We start from the raw sequence: 12,484 nt of genomic DNA on the forward strand, positions 1-12,484 counted from the left end.
AAAATAACATTTAAAGTTTCAACAGCTTTTTAAATTTTGTGAAATTGGGGAAAGTTTGAAAAGACGGCATGTTGTTGTCCTTCAAGTGGTTAAATTGGCAAAAAATAACACATTTTTAACTTGTTCGTACGGTAAGACGTGGCCTCGTCTGTTTATGAAAAACAAACACAATAAAAACATACTTAAGCTCTTTATAACACAGTAATAAAATTGGGAAAAGGTTGAGAAAAGGATCCGGTGGTACAAATGGAATGCAATGAGCTGCCTCATTTGAAGAAACAATGGGCACTTTCCATTTGGTAAAAAATGCGGATAATCTCGGGTTGGGGGTAAAGTTTTTTTGGTTTGCCTCTCTGGAAAATGGGAGACGCGTTGGCCTCATGGTCAGTGTGCTCGACTCTGGATCAAGTGTTCCGGGTTCGAGTCCTGGCCAGGGACATTGTGTCGTGTTCTTAGGCAAGACACTTTACTCTCACAGTGCCTCTGTCCACCCAGGTGTATAAATGGGTAGCGGCGAATCTAATGCTGGGGGTAACCCTGTGATAGACTAGCATTCCATCCAGGTGGGAGTACAAATACTGCTAGTCGCTTCATGCTACAGAAACCGGAGATAAGCGCCGGCCTGATGGGCCTTCCAGCCTAGTGGCAGACTTTACCTTTTTTGTCTGGAAAATGAATGAAAAAGTGGAACTTCTCAAAAGGTAGTCCCGTTTTCCCGGTTGGAACGTCGCCACTGGTTTCTTACATTCCAGTTGCAATATCCTGGTAATCTTTACCACTGTTCGTGTTGCTTGCTCACAACTCCCTCCATGGAGCATACTGACCAACAACTGCATCTATATCAATATTAAGTGCTGGCAGATTTTTTTTCAATTGCTTCAGGTGAGCGTCAACATGTATGACATCTGAGGAAGGTGCCAAATCAGAGCATACTGATCCCAACACTTTACAAAATGTATAGGGTAATTCGAAAGCATCAAATGATCTTGACAAAGACTTTGCATTAACATTTTGCAAGATATCAAATCTGTTCAAACATTTTGTTACTAGAACCAACTACTGCCGCTTGCAGCATGTTTTCAACATGATCACAAACCAAAAGAAACCCACTTCTGCTTTCAAATCTCGCTTCATGTATGCTCTTCTTTTCCACTTCTTTCATTGTGGCTTTTATGTCTTTTGATGGCTGTCGTGCTTTCTTCACAATGGATGCCTTGTTTTTCATTCAACGATATCCATTCTACAGGAACTCCTAGTTAAAGATGAGCATCGCCAAAAACGTCTTTGTACTTTTTCTTAGTATTTATGTGAAAAAACTATTGTAACAATTGCAATCGTCAACTCCACAGAAATGCTGATTGAGCTGATAAGAAGAGAGTGGTTGAGGATTCGACGGATGTACTTGTTCCGTTCAGTTCCACAGCCAGGTGCAATATTGGACAGACATCCCTTTCTAATGTGAATTCTTATGGGTCTCCTGTGTTACTGGTCCATCTTTAATGTATACCCATCTACTAATAAACACATCCAAGTTTTCTTCGATTTTTCCTTTGTCTGTAGTATGTTTCAATCTGGTATTACCTTGGTCAACGTGTTGGCTCAATATCAATCCAGAAAGGTGAGAGCGTTTATTCGTTGTACTCTTGATAGGTCGACATGCATGAAACAAGTCTAGGGGAACCTGTACATCTCCAAATATAGACTTACATATATCCCGAACACGGCAACAATCATCAACGTATATGTAAATGTGCGCTTAGTTGACCACTCCCTTCAAGGGCTTTTCAGGATCAACAGGCTCAATGGGATCGGACCGAATGCATGTGAAGGCGCCCATGGCTGCTGCCATACGATCCATGTGTGATCTCGGAGCACTGCAAACCCAGCCAGATGTAATTGACTGGCAGTCGATTTTGAGGAGAGAGGAAAACTGGAGTACCCAGAGAAAAATCCTCGGAGTCAGGTTGAGATGGACTGAAACTCAGCCCATATACGACCCGAGGCCAGAGTTGAAATTAGGTCACAGAGGTGGGAGGCAGGATTGATGACCACTAAACCACCCTGACTCCCCAAACTCCCCACCCTCACTCTATGTGAGTCAGTGTAAAATTTGCCCACTCCAATCGTTGTTTTGGTCCCAACAAAAGGTCGTCTATCTCTGCGAAATCAATACATCTTGTTAGCTGCCATGCCATGACCTCTCCCAAGTCACTAAGTACAATGAAACAATTCTTGAATTGTTTTGTAAACTTTCCATCCACTTCCCACGCAAAATCAATGTTTTTGCTTACTTTACACGTAAGTGTGTGATGCGTTGATATTGAAGTAGATGTAATTTTTTGAAAAAACGGAATTGTATAATTCCTGCTTGACTTCGAAGTTTCTTAGAAAGAGGTGCATAACGTTGTCGTCCTTGGCCAGTTGAAGTAATATGTGAGTATTCACATAATCCAAAAGCCCCAAAGTGCAGGCACTTTTATGTGAAAGGATTACCTGATTATGCGAAATTAACGCTCCGTGAAATTAATGTCAATTGTTAAGGTTCACGTTAATTGAAATTACACTAATTATGTTGAATATTATTTTCGCAACATTAATAAAGAGCAGCATTAATTTCCGCATTTCCATCATTTTATCCCTAATTTTGAAATCTTTCCAGACATTCAGAACACCTACAAATTAATAAAATAAGGTACAACCATTTTTTCTTTCCATTAGCCTCGACATTAATTAGAGTTCTGAGTACTGTTTTGTTGACCAGAGGACTCAGTTTTGTTTTTGCTTTTTTTTTTTTGCATCCAGTTGTGAATAAATTTGTTCTAGTGGTCACCAACAACTGTTTCCTTTATTGTACAATTCTACCTACTCCTTCGGGTTAATGTTTTTTTTTCGAAAGTCGTTTAGCATTAAATTTGTGTTAATTTTAGTTACCTTAATTTCCAATACCTTAATTTCATGGAGTGTTAATTTCCTTTTTTAAAGGTATTGGTAATGCTTTGACCATCACCTGAGGAAGGCTGTTTAATATCTCAACTGACAGAGCGCGTTCTTTGTGTGTAGAATAACCATGCACACACAAGCAGTCCTTAGGATGTAAACTTCTGCAGCAAGGAACTATTAAACAGTTTTACATGTTAACCATGAATCATCTTATCTTTTAGTTTGAATTGAAGCTACTGTGTTGCTAGCCGAAGAGTTTCCACGGTTTTAAACTACTCCTTTATTTCACGGTCATCGCAGGGAGTGTAGACGTTCAAAATCTAAATTACAGAGTTGAAGTTAGTAAGAGAAATGCAAATGTTAACTTAAATCAAATAAAGACATTTACCCAATGGCGTCTCACAGTTCTTCTGACTAGCAAGTCATAAAGTTGTAAATTACGTCTATGACGTCATCAAATTATACAAATTGCGGAATGTTCGAAAGTTGCAGCCTTAATTAGCTTGCGCAATACAAGTCACATGTATATTTAGCAATACACTCTCCTGTCTGAAATGAGGTTTAGTAAGTACATTTAAATAAACTGAGAGTCCACTCATTGTTCATCAATAGGTAGTAGTAATATCAGTCGTTGTACAGGCCTCTGTACAGTAACATAGCCTTTGCCTTTATATTTTGCAGTAGGTTCATCTGCATTGAGGTTCTTATATTGAAATATTACATTGACAGCAATTATTGAAAAAAGAAATAGGAATCTGAGCTCTGTGGCACGTAATTATGAAAAATTACAGTGCAAGGCAAAAGCTTTTCGTTTGTAAACAGAAGTATGGAACTTTCGAGTGTTGAAATGGTCATACAATCTCTACGTTAAGAGCCGATGTCTGAAATTATGGAGAATTGGGCGTCAGTCGTGAAATTTCGAATTCCTTCATATTTTGCCCAAGTAACCTCTATAGTGAAGTATTTTCAAAAATAACATTTAAAGTTTCAACAGCTTTTTAAATTTTGTGAAATTGGGGAAAGTTTGAAAAGACGGCATGTTGTTGTCCTTCAAGTGGTTAAATTGGCAAAAAATAACACATTTTTAACTTGTTCGTACGGTAAGACGTGGCCTCGTCTGTTTATGAAAAACAAACACAATAAAAACATACTTAAGCTCTTTATAACACAGTAATAAAATTGGGAAAAGGTTGAGAAAAGGATCCGGTGGTACAAATGGAATGCAATGAGCTGCCTCATTTGAAGAAACAATGGGCACTTTCCATTTGGTAAAAAATGCGGAAAATCTCGGGTTGGGGGTAAAGTTTTTTTGGTTTGCCTCTCTGGAAAATGGGAGACGCGTTGGCCTCATGGTCAGTGTGCTCGACTCTGGATCAAGTGTTCCGGGTTCGAGTCCTGGCCAGGGACATTGTGTCGTGTTCTTAGGCAAGACACTTTACTCTCACAGTGCCTCTGTCCACCCAGGTGTATAAATGGGTAGCGGCGAATCTAATGCTGGGGGTAACCCTGTGATAGACTAGCATTCCATCCAGGTGGGAGTACAAATACTGCTAGTCGCTTCATGCTACAGAAACCGGAGATAAGCGCCGGCCTGATGGGCCTTCCAGCCTAGTGGCAGACTTTACCTTTTTTGTCTGGAAAATGAATGAAAAAGTGGAACTTCTCAAAAGGTAGTCCCGTTTTCCCGGTTGGAACGTCGCCACTGGTTTCTTACATTCCAGTTGCAATATCCTGGTAATCTTTACCACTGTTCGTGTTGCTTGCTCACAACTCCCTCCATGGAGCATACTGACCAACAACTGCATCTATATCAATATTAAGTGCTGGCAGATTTTTTTTCAATTGCTTCAGGTGAGCGTCAACATGTATGACATCTGAGGAAGGTGCCAAATCAGAGCATACTGATCCCAACACTTTACAAAATGTATAGGGTAATTCGAAAGCATCAAATGATCTTGACAAAGACTTTGCATTAACATTTTGCAAGATATCAAATCTGTTCAAACATTTTGTTACTAGAACAGACTACTTCCGCTTGCAGCATGTTTTCCACATGATCACAAACCAAAAGAAACTCACTTCTGCTTTCAAATCTCGCTTCATGTATGCTCTTCTTTTCCACTTCTTTCATTGTGGCTTTTATGTCTTTTGATGGCTGTCGTGCTTTCTTCACAATGGATGCCTTGTTTTTCATTCAACGATATCCATTCTACAGGAACTCCTAGTTAAAGATGAGCATCGCCAAAAACGTCTTTGTACTTTTTCTTAGTATTTATGTGAAAAAACTATTGTAACAATTGCAATCGTCAACTCCACAGAAATGCTGATTGAGCTGATAAGAAGAGAGTGGTTGAGGATTCGACGGATGTACTTGTTCCGTTCAGTTCCACAGCCAGGTGCAATATTGGACAGACATCCCTTTCTAATGTGAATTCTTATGGGTCTCCTGTGTTACTGGTCCATCTTTAATGTATACCCATCTACTAATAAACACATCCAAGTTTTCTTCGATTTTTCCTTTGTCTGTAGTATGTTTCAATCTGGTATTACCTTGGTCAACGTGTTGGCTCAATATCAATCCAGAAAGGTGAGAGCGTTTATTCGTTGTACTCTTGATAGGTCGACATGCATGAAACAAGTCTAGGGGAACCTGTACATCTCCAAATATAGACTTACATATATCCCGAACACGGCAACAATCATCAACGTATATGTAAATGTGCGCTTAGTTGACCACTCCCTTCAAGGGCTTTTCAGGATCAACAGGCTCAATGGGATCGGACCGAATGCATGTGAAGGCGCCCATGGCTGCTGCCATACGATCCATGTGTGATCTCGGAGCACTGCAAACCCAGCCAGATGTAATTGACTGGCAGTCGATTTTGAGGAGAGAGGAAAACTGGAGTACCCAGAGAAAAACCCTCGGAGTCAGGTTGAGATGGACTGAAACTCAGCCCATATACGACCCGAGGCCAGAGTTGAAATTGGGTCACAGAGGTGGGAGGCAGGATTGATGACCACTAAACCACCCTGACTCCCCAAACTCCCCACCCTCACTCTATGTGAGTCAGTATAAAATTTGCCCACTCCAATCGTTGTTTTGGTCCCAACAAAAGGTCGTCTATCTCTGCGAAATCAATACATCTTGTTAGCTGCCATGCCATGACCTCTCCCAAGTCACTAAGTACAATGAAACAATTCTTGAATTGTTTTGTAAACTTTCCATCCACTTCCCACGCAAAATCAATGTTTTTGCTTACTTTACACGTAAGTGTGTGATGCGTTGATATTGAAGTAGATGTAATTTTTTGAAAAAACGGAATTGTATAATTCCTGCTTGACTTCGAAGTTTCTTAGAAAGAGGTGCATAACGTTGTCGTCCTTGGCCAGTTGAAGTAATATGTGAGTATTCACATAATCCAAAAGCTGCAAAGTGCAGGCACTTTTATGTGAAAGGATTACCTTATTATACGAAATTAACGCTCCATGAAATTAATGTGAATTGTTAAGGTTCACGTTAACTGAAATCACACTAATTATGTTGAACGTTATTTTCCGCAACATTAATAAAGAGCAGCATTAATTTCCGCATTTCCATCATTTTATCCCTAATTTTGAAATCTTTCCAGACATTCAGAACACCTACAAATTAATAAAATAAGGTACAACCATTTTTTCTTTCCATTAGCCTCCACATTAATTAGAGTTCTGAGTACTGTTTTGTTGACCAGAGGACTCAGTTTTGTTTTTCTTTTGTTTTTTTTTTGCATCCAGTTGTGAATAAATTTGTTCTAGTGGTCACCACCAACTGTTTCCTTTATTGTAAAATTCTACCTACTCCTTCGGGTTAATGTTTATTTTTCGAAAGTTGTTTAGCATTAAATTTGTGTTAATTTTAGTTACCTTAATTTCCAATACCTTAATTTCATGGAGTGTTAATTTCCTTTTTTAAAGGTATCGGTAATGCTTTGACCACCACCTGAGGAGGCTGTTTAATATCTCAACTGACAAAGCGCGTTCTTTGTGTGTAGAATAACCGTGCATACACAAGCAGTCCTTGGGATGTAAACTTCTGCAGCAAGGAACTATCAAACAGTTTTACATGTTAACCATGAATCATCTTATCTTTTAGTTTCAACTAAAGCTACGAAATATTACATTGACAGCAATTATTGAAAAAAGAAATAGGAATCTGAGCTCTGTGGCACGTAATTATGAAAAATTACAGTGCAAGGCAAAAGCTTTTCGTTTGTAAACAGAAGTATGGAACTTTCGAGTGTTGAAATGGTCATACAATCTCTACGTTAAGAGCCGATGTCTGAAATTATGGAGAATTGGGCGTCAGTCGTGAAATTTCGAATTCCTTCATATTTTGCCCAAGTAACCTCTATAGTGAAGTATTTTCAAAAATAACATTTAAAGTTTCAACAGCTTTTTAAATTTTGTGAAATTGGGGAAAGTTTGGAAAGACGGCATGTTGTTGTCCTTCGAGTGGTTAAATTGGCAAAAAATAACACATTTTTAACTCGTTCGTACGGTAAGACGTGGCCTCGTCTGTTTATGAAAAACAAACACAATAAAAACATACTTAAGCTCTTTATAACACAGTAATAAAATTGGGAAAAGGTTGAGAAAAGGATCCGGTGGTACAAATGGAATGCAATGAGCTGCCTCATTTGAAGAAACAATGGGCACTTTCCATTTGGTCAAAAATGCGGAAAATCTCGGGTTGGGGGTAAAGTTTTTTTGGTTTGCCTCTCTGGAAAATGGGAGACGCGTTGGCCTCATGGTCAGTGTGCTCGACTCTGGATCAAGTGTTCTGGGTTCGAGTCCTGGCCAGGGACATTGTGTTGTGTTCTTGGGCAAGACACTTTACTCTCACAGTGCCTCTCTCCACCCAGGTGTATAAATGGGTAGCGGCGAATCTAATGCTGGGGGTAACCCTGTGATAGACTAGCATTCCATCCAGGTGGGAGCACAGGCGGCCCAGAGTTGGAAGGTAAACAATTATAAGGATTTGTATGGGAATCTCGATAACAGACTGAAAAAGATATTTACCCGCAAAAGTTCTCAATAAAAAAGCCGTACTTTGTTGTCGTGGTGAATTTCTTGCTTTTTGTGTGGTTTTTTTCCTGATTGAATGCGATTTAAGCGACTTCTCAAATTCCCGAGTCGTCACTCTTCCCTAAATAAAGGAAAGGCTGGCAACTCATTTCTAACTTACCTCAGATCTCGCCGAAAAAATTCACACTTCTCCGACATCAGTCACGCTCAAACTCCGGTGATGGCTACAAGGATAAATTTACTTTCCCTTGACCAAGTTTCAAGGTGCAGCGAGTATCCATTGCTGAGAAACTGTGAAAAATATTCAAATTTTCAAACTCCTTCGAGGCTCGCTAACAACCAATTTGGACACGGCTGGTCAACGGTTCACTGAGCCTCCATGCGGTGAGCGCAAACCTACGCAAGTGTACCCATAGTTGGGCAGAGCAAAACAAATCCCAGACTCGTCCCCAAGGGAAAGTTCAACCTCGAATCGTTGCGTGACGGCTTGAATACTCACTAACGTTTTTTACGGAAGGAAATTAATATGGATAAGGGTCAATATGAGGATCCGCTTCAGATTTACGACCTCATGTTATGGCAGCTATGGTAAGTGTGATATAAGGAAGCTTATCCAAATTTGGGAAGGTCAACTTTCGATTGTTCGGAAGTCGTATCGGAAACTCAAGTGCAACTATTCCGATGAGTTCGAAAGATTAAAGACACTAATCAAACACAATCCTGTTTTTCATCTGTCAACAACTCACATTATCATGGCTGCACATTTTGAACACTTTTCAGGTTTGCCTGTGAGTCCAGGCAAAATGCAATCGTTGAAATCATCTGTGCTTTGTTTTTGGGCTTCCAGTGGCGTTGAAATGTTCAAAGTTATTTCTCACACCGGTGCATCAAGCGATATCAATCGAAAACCAACAATTATTACTCGGAATACCTGAAAGGTATCCGAGTTACAATCTCGGTTGTCTGTGTTTTGGTGCAACCAAATGGACAGTAGAATTACGGTGCGGTGATTTCTTTGGCTCAAAGCAATTCACTTGACAAAACTATACTTTTTCCAACAACAACAAAATAACAGCTGTGGTGTGGAGTGTCGTCGGACGAGGGGATTTTTGCACGCGCTAGGCTTCAAACAGCTTCAATTCTTACGGGGTTCGATGTAAATCCGGATTTATCACATGCGGTGCGGCAACCAAAGCGATGGGAGCTGTGTTTTACGAGACATCTGGTTTGTCTTTTTCTACTGGGCAAACCTGCCCAGGGGGAAGGAGCACGAACAGGACTCGAGGTCCTATGCGAGGTGCTCCACCCTACCCTATCCAGACCAGAAAGACCAGACCACAAAACCGGGAACTACATGCCCTACATGTGTGCTCATAGGTCACATCTACAGATCATTGTTTTAACGTCGCTAAAAGAATCCTAACATAACCACTTTCATAATGTAACCTTAGGCCAAAATAATAGTCTTTAGGGCTTGCCTTGGGTTACTTACGGGTTAGGGTTGTTTTATCATCATTACAACAGACCTGTAAACCTGACCTGTGACCTGTAAAAAATACCCGCCGACCAAGCCCATGTTCTGAGTAAAAGCGCAATAGCAGCTAAAAAGTGAAATTGCTGGATTCATTCTTCCAGAAATGTTGTGAATAAGATAATTATTCTAAATCTTGCATGTTGACAACATGATGAAATCGTCAGTACTGAACTCCCAGCAGCCGTATGTTGGAAATACCCGTCAGACACAGGGAGCTATCGGAATCGGAAAATGCCGGTAGCGAAATCGGAAACCAAATGTCCGATATTAAATTGGAGTAGCTCCCTAATTAATTACTTGATTAATTAATAATTATGACAACCTAGGAAGCATTTGGGGATTGCTCTGCTGCTGCTGTACGATAAGCGTTACTTTCAAAATGTGTCAACAGGATTATCAAGAATTATGAATACTGCGAAGGAACACTTATTCAAAGGGATGTGATCATAAAACACGCTTTAAACGAGAAAGAGAATGTTGGGGAGATTCAGTCATTGACAGGCTATACTCTGACTCGAATCGTGAACAAAGTATGGACGAAGGCAAAAGTCAGTCTTGTTAAAAAGGGAGGCCGTTCAAAGCGCATCTTCTCCTTAAATCTAAGGAGGAAACAGGCTGCTGATTCCTTGTCGCAAAGTCCTGAAAAAAATCCTATTCACCATCTTGTGGACGTAATGAAAGTGCCGAGCCTTTGGAGAAAAGTCCAGGACAGGGTCAATTCGGTGGACTTCTTGTTCTGTACTAAACTAGAATTTGCAGGCAGGAGACTTATAGTCGAGATTTGTTGTGAGTCCGATGAAAACCAGGAGATTGATGTGACCTTAAAATGCGGAAAATCGAAAGTTCAGCCACTGGAAGTCGCCGCTTCATTCCTACCAGCTGACAGTGCTGAGAAGATTTACGCACTCATGACCTTTGTAGAGGTATCCACTCTTTGCAGAGGATTTAAGGTAAATGATGGTGTCGCCACTTCTCTTCCTGTCACCAAAGGCACTATTAAAGATTTGACCACAGGATTAGCAGAGGAACGTGCATTTTCTGAGAAATGTCTAATTTTTTCTCCTGCCGGTGGCATCTGCTCCAGTTGCCGTAGGATTTCCATAGTGGACCATCAAAGGAAAAAAAGAAAGCTTGCAAACCCCTTCCCGTCTGCCTTTTGCAATAACAAGTGGCTTACATCGGAAGAATTAATAGAGAAACACAAGGCCGAGAGGGCAAGACGAGTTAATGCGAAAGACAGGGAGCGATACTGGCGCCACAATTTTGAGGAGCAGTTGATAGAAATGGAAGAAGCGGACCATTCTGACCTGGACGCAATGATGTCTAGCATTAGCAGTAAAGACATTCCTGATGAAATGCAGCTCATGTGGGAACAACAGCAGAAGATCTTGAACTCCAAATCATCAAATGGTTACCGGTGGCATCCAAAGTAAGTAGAAAAGTAGCTTAATCAATAATAATTTACCAGTTATCAATTAACTTTGATTATTAACTTAGGCAATGATAGTAAGTTACAATCGGAACTCTCTCTATTAAAGTCGACCACCATCGTGATCTGACTGGCTGTATTATCAAGGTGTCCACCCTACAGTGGTGTCCATTGAGGAAATTCCCGTACATACATGTTATTTACCAGCCGGGAGTTCCGTATTGGGAAAAACAGTGCAAGAGGTCTCCAGAACGAGGGCACTGTTTTACCCAATACGGACCGACCTTGGCCGGCAAATAATGTGTTTGTTTTTTTTCTCCGGGATTGCTCTGAAAGGACCTGACATGTCAGTTACGTGACAGAAATTGATGTTAACGAAAAAGGGAGCTCAAGGCTTGAAAAAAAGTTTAGTAATGAGCTTCAATAATTCAAATCAAAGCAACACACATTCACATTTACATTTTACGTTGTTTACGACACTTTTACGCTGTTACAAAAAACTTGAAAAGTTGATTACGTTGGAAATTTCACAGCGGTCCGTATTCGGGGTCCGGATTGGGAACGCGCATGATTAGCCAACCAGATTCAAGTTTTAGGATTCCGGACAGCTAAGAAGCTGGAGAAAATAAGGCCTTTATTATAGCTCTCCCAGAGTATGCGCGCTGTGATTTGCTAAATTATATTAGCAGACTGTGTTCTACAGCCCGCTAAATTCAAAATTCCCATGAAACATTATCTAGCAAGTTTTTCATGTCGTTTCTGTTACATAAACTTGTAAGACTGTTTGAATCTTGCAAGCAACTATTTCAAACAGCCAAGAATATTTAGTTTTTCGGATTTTGACACGGCAATCTTTGTGGCAGTTGAACCTTCGGCTTGACTTCGACTAGTTCCCTTGCGTGCGTGCCAGATTACCCCTGAGGTATAATAAATATCTTAATAACCTCGTTTTCTCGGACCGTACTGTAAGATACGCGTCCTGGTTTTTCCCGTTGATTTATAGCCCGCGCGCTTCGCGCTTGAGCCATAAATCAACGGATTAACTGAGGCCATAACCTACAGTACAGACCTTGAACTCGGTTAGTAAGAGGTTTTTCAGGCTCGGTCCATAAACTTACAAAAAATAAGTTAATCGGCCAATATTTTCCCAGTATGAACTCCATGCTAGTTCATTAACATCTATATATTTAACCTCTGAAACGCAGGATTACCGATTATGCCTTGACTTGTATTGCAAGAACCCTCACGTCCTTGACAGTTTGAGAAAGTTTGTGTACCTTCAAAGTCAACGACCATTCAGGTATCTTTAACATTAACCTATGCCCTTTTGCAAGGGTCTACCAATAATTCTGCTTGCATTTAATAAATGAGTGTAAATTTGATATCAAGATGATTACTAGATGATACATTTTTTTCACTTTCAGTTTAAATACTTAACCCTAAAGAAATACTATTTGTGCAAGATGATTTAATCAATGGCTGGGGACTCCTAAAACACTGTCAATTGACAGCAATGC

The sequence above is a fragment of the Montipora capricornis genome, chromosome 10 (assembly GCF_036669925.1).
Source record: "Montipora capricornis isolate CH-2021 chromosome 10, ASM3666992v2, whole genome shotgun sequence".
Classification (NCBI taxonomy): domain Eukaryota; kingdom Metazoa; phylum Cnidaria; class Anthozoa; order Scleractinia; family Acroporidae; genus Montipora; species Montipora capricornis.